General features: G+C 38.0%; 1 long non-coding RNA gene across 1 annotated transcript; it reads left to right on the top strand.

Moving 5' to 3' along the window:
* The first annotated feature begins 2,576 nt into the window (after window positions 1-2,576).
* On the top strand, window positions 2,577-3,635 carry LOC138182158 (uncharacterized). Its single transcript, XR_011173733.1, has 3 exons — window positions 2,577-2,645; window positions 3,010-3,104; window positions 3,180-3,635. It is a non-coding gene; the product is annotated as an uncharacterized LOC138182158 (long non-coding RNA).
* Window positions 3,636-6,620: the final 2,985 nt, after the last annotated feature.

The raw sequence follows: 6,620 nt of genomic DNA, 5'->3' as shown, positions 1-6,620 counted from the left end.
GTATAGAGGCCAGAAATTTCGGACATTCGAGGTCGTTCGTTGTCCATGGTATTTATAATTTTTACTTTTACTTTCCTTTCAAACGTGTTTGTACACTCTCGTAACCCTAACTTCTGTCTTCTCTTCTGTCTCTCCTTCCTATGTAATTAATGAAACCAATTATCAGAATTATACAAACAATTGTGCAACAAAACTATACAAACAAAATAGAAAGAATTTAACAGTATAATATTTGATAGTAACAAGTACAATAACAAGGAAATTGTACAGAGTCAGCATAATTGTCAATTTTGACTATGGTTGATGATTGCACGATATTTTATTGAATAATATTAGTGAACTGATAAGTTAGAAGTTATAGATTATAGATTTCTCTTCTATAATTTTGCAGTTTCGTCATATGAAATAATAAAATGACTGGTAATATGTAAAATTCATTTGTAAGATATAAGTTATTTTATTATTAAATTTATCTGGCAAGAGAATTCAATAATACTGGTAACTTGTGCCTCGCAAGGTTCCATCGATAATTAAGTAGTAGCATAATTGTGCCAAAAGGGCCTGCACAAATTAATTTGGTACCTTTTTCATCAAACTCGGAAATTTATTCACAAAAAGCCAAAATACACTTGAATTTTCGAAAACGTCGAATTACATGATTTTCTAATTTGTAGAAAGTATTATGAATTCTGGTTATAAGAATTTATTATAAAAGTAATAGCGTTCTAACTATCGAAACAAAGCATAACGTAATTAAAATTCTCGAAAATGACGTAAGTGCAACGGAAGTAGCAAAAATATACAACGTCGAAAAAGCTACAATCACAGCCAATAAAAGACACGATACTGAATATTAGCACGTACATTTCTCTGGTACTGGTAACAGTAGAGAAACTTTAAATATCCTGATGTAATGAAATGATCTCATCGCGATAAAGACGATAATAACGACGATTTTACAGAAATGGCAACAGCAAATGAAAGTGGTAATGAAGTAACTTCTCGGCCGAAGCGTTCGTGGTATTCAGAAAAAGGTTTCGATGCTTCGAAACACAAAAAGAACGCATTTGAGTTAAATGAAATTTCATATCAGGAAAGTGTTTTATTCTATTATCCGAAAATTTCGTTGTCCCAACAGTTTTGTCTCCCTATTATTTCGAATAACTCAGGCTGTACCATAATTATCTATACCGTAATAATTGTCAAGTACTTACATTTTTCCTACGTGTCTTTCATACGACTACAAACATTTGATACTATGAAAACGAAATGTTACACCTAATGAAGAGAAGCTTCATAGCAAACTAACAATATGTGCAGATACTTTCAGTAGCCACTATATAATCGATTAAATATAATGTCATTGAACGTGTTTATACACATAATATAATAAAAATAATATCACTTATCGAGTGCACGAGAACTCAAGTGTCCCTAACACTGAACGGTTACGACTTTGATTGTCAGACGGCCTTGAACGACCGAAAACTCGCGACCTCTGCTTCGACTGTTGCAAACCAGTCGTTGTCACGCATCACGATCGCAAATCCTGGAGGTGATAATTTCCAGGAATGCCGGATCTCTCTGTGCGGCCTCGTCCGCGCTTTCCTCGCGGGTTCGTGCGTCAGTTTCCAGATCGTAAACACCCGGGAAACCGCCTGCGATCGCCTTCACCTTTGCGGCTCGTCCACACCGTGTCGCAGAAAAATATCGTTGGATCCGGTACCCGATCGGCCAGCTACCTATCGCGTACTGCCTACGCTCGATCCTTCCGTCTTACAGTCAACACACTGTCGTTCTACACATAGGAGGGGGCTCGTTCTTTGTTATTCGTTATGATCGCTGATCGTTAATTCCCTTCAATGTGCACTCGTCATCGTTGCTTTTATTTCACGAGTGGCCCGAATCAATTTTGGCGATTTTTCGTTCGATGTCTCTGCCAATGTACAGTTGCGTATGGAAGAAAGTTTAAATTTAATTTTTAATTTTGTACTGGAAGTTTGTTACCACGTTGGTAAGTGTCACCTATTCCGTGGTATATAGTTGTTGTATCTATTAATTACTCTTATCAAATATAAGACTGTTTTTGTTGTTAGATCATGGTGTCTTCTTTCATGTTACCATATTGGTAACAGTCGTCCATTCCATGGTGTATAATATTTGTATCTCTTCTATGGTTTTGTTAAATGCAATTTCGTTTTGTCAAAATACGATGTCCTTTTTTACCTGTTTTATTAAGATTCTTTCGTCCGGTACTTATCCTATGAACATTCCCTTTTTCCCTACGACCGAAACACGCAAATGCGAGTGCAATGCGAAATGATAGAATACAAGATTTAAATCGTAGAACCGGGTCATTCTATAGCGTTGGCTAGAGTTGCGAATTGCGTACAACTACGTTGCAGCGAATCGCAACTTTGAAACCCTCGAAGCGATGCATCAGCGAATTGAGAAGTCAATGAACGGGATAGCGCAATGAATTAAATTGATCGGCTGCGTAATGGAGATAAATTGAAGAAGCACAGGCGAATTAGAAGATGCGCGTCTCGTTTGTAGGACTTATATATCGTTTCGAGCTCGAGTGGACGGAACGCACTTCTTGTCTTTCGACGGATTCATCTTACGAACATGAAATTCAAAGAAAGGTAATTACTAATTTAGAAACATAGTAATAATTGTAGGCAGATTCGTATTCACGAAGACTGTATATTGGCAAGTCATACAAGTCGTATTATTTAACAAAAAAGAAACAAAAATGTCAGACTTAAAGAGATTTATTTACATTGTATTATTCATCTTCAAAAAAATATGCATCCAATACTCGTCGAATTAACGAGTCTTTATGCTACTCTCATCTCATCCGTTAAATTTTTTAACGTATACCAAATCGCGTAGCAAACAATGATGAATATCCTCACCTTTGCACTTTTAAAATCATACGTCTTGAATGACAGTTTATCGAATTTAACGAAATCAAGATCGCATTAATCGTTCCCAACAAACTCACAGAATCAAAATTCATCGAATGGACGAGTCTTCGTTCTGTTTCCACCTCGTCTAACAAATTTTTTCATCTACATACCGCACCAATACCTTGTCAAATTGTATGTAAGATTTGTATTTTCAATTCCAAATTCTAACAAGCAGTTTGTCTAATTTAACCCTCTATGAACCAACAGAATCTTCTATCGAATTAACGAGCGCAGAATAACGGTTAACTCATCACGACCATAAATATACCTGGCCACGTTGGGCTAATGAATCTTCTACACCGCTGATTCGACGGACTTAACAAGAATAATAAACGGTAACGGAGGCTGCTAGTCTCTGGCAAGCGTTGTGACACGGTCGTGGCAAACGTAACCGTGAGAAAAAAAGGCCCCGCAGCGAGGAAAGAGAGAAGAGGAGACGGTGAAGGTGAAGGAAGCAAAAGTAAAAGCGAACTGTGTGCATCTCGAGTGGAATGAAGCGATAGAGTCGGTGCATGGCAAACGAGCAGACCGATTGCGTCCTGGCAAAAGCCGGAATCCGGCCTGCGATGAGCACGCGCGTTATCTAACGGGTTTTACGACCCCCTGTGCGATGGACGCCACTATATCGAGGCATTATTCCTCTGTATCTCATCATTTGTAACAATTTATCGCGTCCAATCGAGAGGAAACGCCCTGTCGCTCGTTTTTTTCTTCTTGGATATCGCAACAAGATGTTTGTACAGTAAATACTTATACACAGTACATAATTATAACGAAAGGATATTTAAGCCTTAATAACGATAATTTTATCTACGACGTTTAATTTAATCTACGAAAGTATAGTTTTTCTAAATTTCGGAATTTTTCTAATATTTTCTGTTCGATCACTCGCGGAGAGACGCGATCGCGAGGAAACACGTCAACGGGAGTCGTAAATTCCCGTTACGATTAGATAATCGACGCCACGAAATGATCGATCCCCTATTTCGGTTAGGATAATAGCGGTGGTTTAATTGAGTAGTTACACTGATTTAACAGGTATAACTTAATATTTATTCCAACAACTTTGTAGAAAAATGATTACACTGATGCGAATGTACAAGTTAAGTAAGTAGTTGATTTGACCCTCCTAGTGTTGTAGGAGAAGTCGTTGACTTGACTTTCCTAAAGTCGTAGGAGAAGTCGTTGACTTGATTTTCCTAATGTCGTAGGAGAAGTGAGTTAAAGTGACGATGCTGTATCGGAGGAAAGCTAGTCGTGGGTGTGTCTAATGCAAGAGATCATCGGATTTGTTGGTGACAATTTTGGTTAGGAAAGGCAGTAGACATTGCTTCTGATTGGGTAAAAGAAGGTTGGTGGACTAGGAAGGGCCTTAGCCGCCTTCGATAGAAAGTTGCTGGTGGGAAGCATCATACGTGAGAAATAACTAACTTTCCCGTGTCAAACTGTAGTCGACAATACTCTTTAGAAGGCGATTTAGAAAAGGGATATTTGTTTGGTCTGAAGGACCTTAGCTAGTAAATTATTGAGATTTATAATGGGTCCTTGAGACTATTGAGGGTAGGCAGTGAGGACGAACGGACATCTGGTTACCATCTTGCCCGCGGTGTGTGGTCTGATCTAGGTAGAGTGTCGCCCGACGTAACATTTTCCTTCCAACGTTTGTTCGATTCGATGGACGGACGAGACCCAACGACTGGTGGGGGGAATTAGCGACATACAGAAAATCAGCGAATTGAACGTGAATTTACATCGATTACACATCGGATTTACAAAAGTTAGCAATCAACTTAGTCCTTTATCTTTAGGGAAAGCAATGAAATCTAACGAGTATTTGAAACAACTTGCAACCCTGGATTCGACTTTAAAGAAGATCAACATCGAAATTGATAAGTGTAAATATGCACGAGACGGTCTACTCGAGGAAATCAGAAACTCTAGAAATACAACTAACTGGAACATACGGAGCACATGATACAAACAGAAATAGTCGAAAATAAACCAGGAGAATACAAACGCGGAGTCAATAAAATAGCCCCATTATCTATGGACGACGAGGAACAAGAACATACGGAATAAACATCACCACCAGCAACGCGTGAACGGGACTGTTCAAGGGTCAGAGCGGACGTCGTTTATGGCTCGAACAGTACCTACCCTTTCTTTAGGAAATTTCAAAGATCCACGTTTTCCAAAGTCCTGTCCTCCTCTAGCTGACGACTCAAAGACCAGTCAGTCGTCAATAAAACATCGTACTGTGTGAGTGAAATATTTCAGTCTTCAACAGAGTGTCGTACTGTGCGGGTGAAATATTTCTGTCTTCAACAGAGTGTCGTACCGTGTGAGTGAAATACTTCAATCATCAACAGAGTGTCGTGCCGGGTGAAATACCTCAGTCTCAACAAGGAAGATCTCACCACCGCCGTGTTCATAACATCCAATAACATACAACAAATGCAAATAAGGTGCCAAATTACACTAACACTTACTAAATATTAGGTTGTCCGAAATAATAGACGCACAATGTTTTTTCTTTTATATTATTTTGTCGAATTACGTACGATTCATTTTGTTCTGTTGAGATAAACACCGCGACGTTTTACAGACTTGGTTTCGCGTTTGTATGAAGGTGCACTGTTGTAAAAAGCACGTTTGCGAAAGAAAGATACTTTCCGGACAACCTAATATTAAATCTCCTCCACCTTGAACGTTAAGTCATTCAAGGTACGCGATATCGACCGATCGGTTTGACCTGACCGGTTGCTTTTTAGTTGATAATTCGCAACAACGTTCGTAATGTTTGTAACGAAGGGGTAATTAACCCTTAAGATAAAACTACGCTCGAAACTCTTAGTGTCGTTTAACTTTTTTAAACATTTTTAAATTTAAAATTTAAAATTTTTGTTTTTCTTCTAAGATACGTAATAACGAAAGGACATTCGAGATTGTTGTAAAAATAAAACGACGCTTGAAATTGTCATTATCGTTGCCTAATCTCGACATTTTTCTCACAACGAGTTTGATATTTAGGAGGAAAGGAGAAATAAGTAATCTCTGTTTGCTATTGCGATCTTAAGATTTCTCAATATAACAGATAGCACAAACTACGTGATACGTATTCTACGCTTTTGACCTATTTTCATGTAGAATAACATCCTCCCCGTGATTGTCCATTCGTATCTACTATCCAGTCATGTGTATTTGACAAGTTTTCAAACTCGATATTCTTGAAAATGAAGCTTCCCATGAAAAAATATTATTCCAGATTTTCGATTTATCTTTCAATGTAAAGTAACTTCCAGTTCGATCATTTCGCGTGTCCTGCCACGCTCTGTTCATTGAAAGTTTCATAGAACAAGACAGTTTCGGAAGGTCTTTAAATAAAAGGTTTAAACAGTTATACTGGACGATTTAATTAAAATTAGTTTCGTTTAAAAAAAAAGGAGGGTACCTCCCGTGAGAGAAAGTTGAAATTTTTTAAATATCAAATACTTTGAATATCTTGCGGAGAACTTGAGAGGCGCTGACTCGAAACATTCTGGAAACGTGTGGAATGTTGCGATTAAGCGGGGAAGTCTCTCGTGGGAGATCATGAAGATTTCTAGAGAATCTGTAAACTTACGGCAATTCTATACCAAGTGTTTTAGA

The sequence above is a fragment of the Bombus flavifrons genome, chromosome 7 (assembly GCF_040668555.2).
Source record: "Bombus flavifrons isolate JBK064 chromosome 7, iyBomFlav1_principal, whole genome shotgun sequence".
Classification (NCBI taxonomy): Eukaryota; Metazoa; Arthropoda; class Insecta; order Hymenoptera; family Apidae; genus Bombus; species Bombus flavifrons.
Note: the sequence above shows the minus strand (reverse complement) of the source record. Positions and strands in the feature narration are given on the sequence as shown.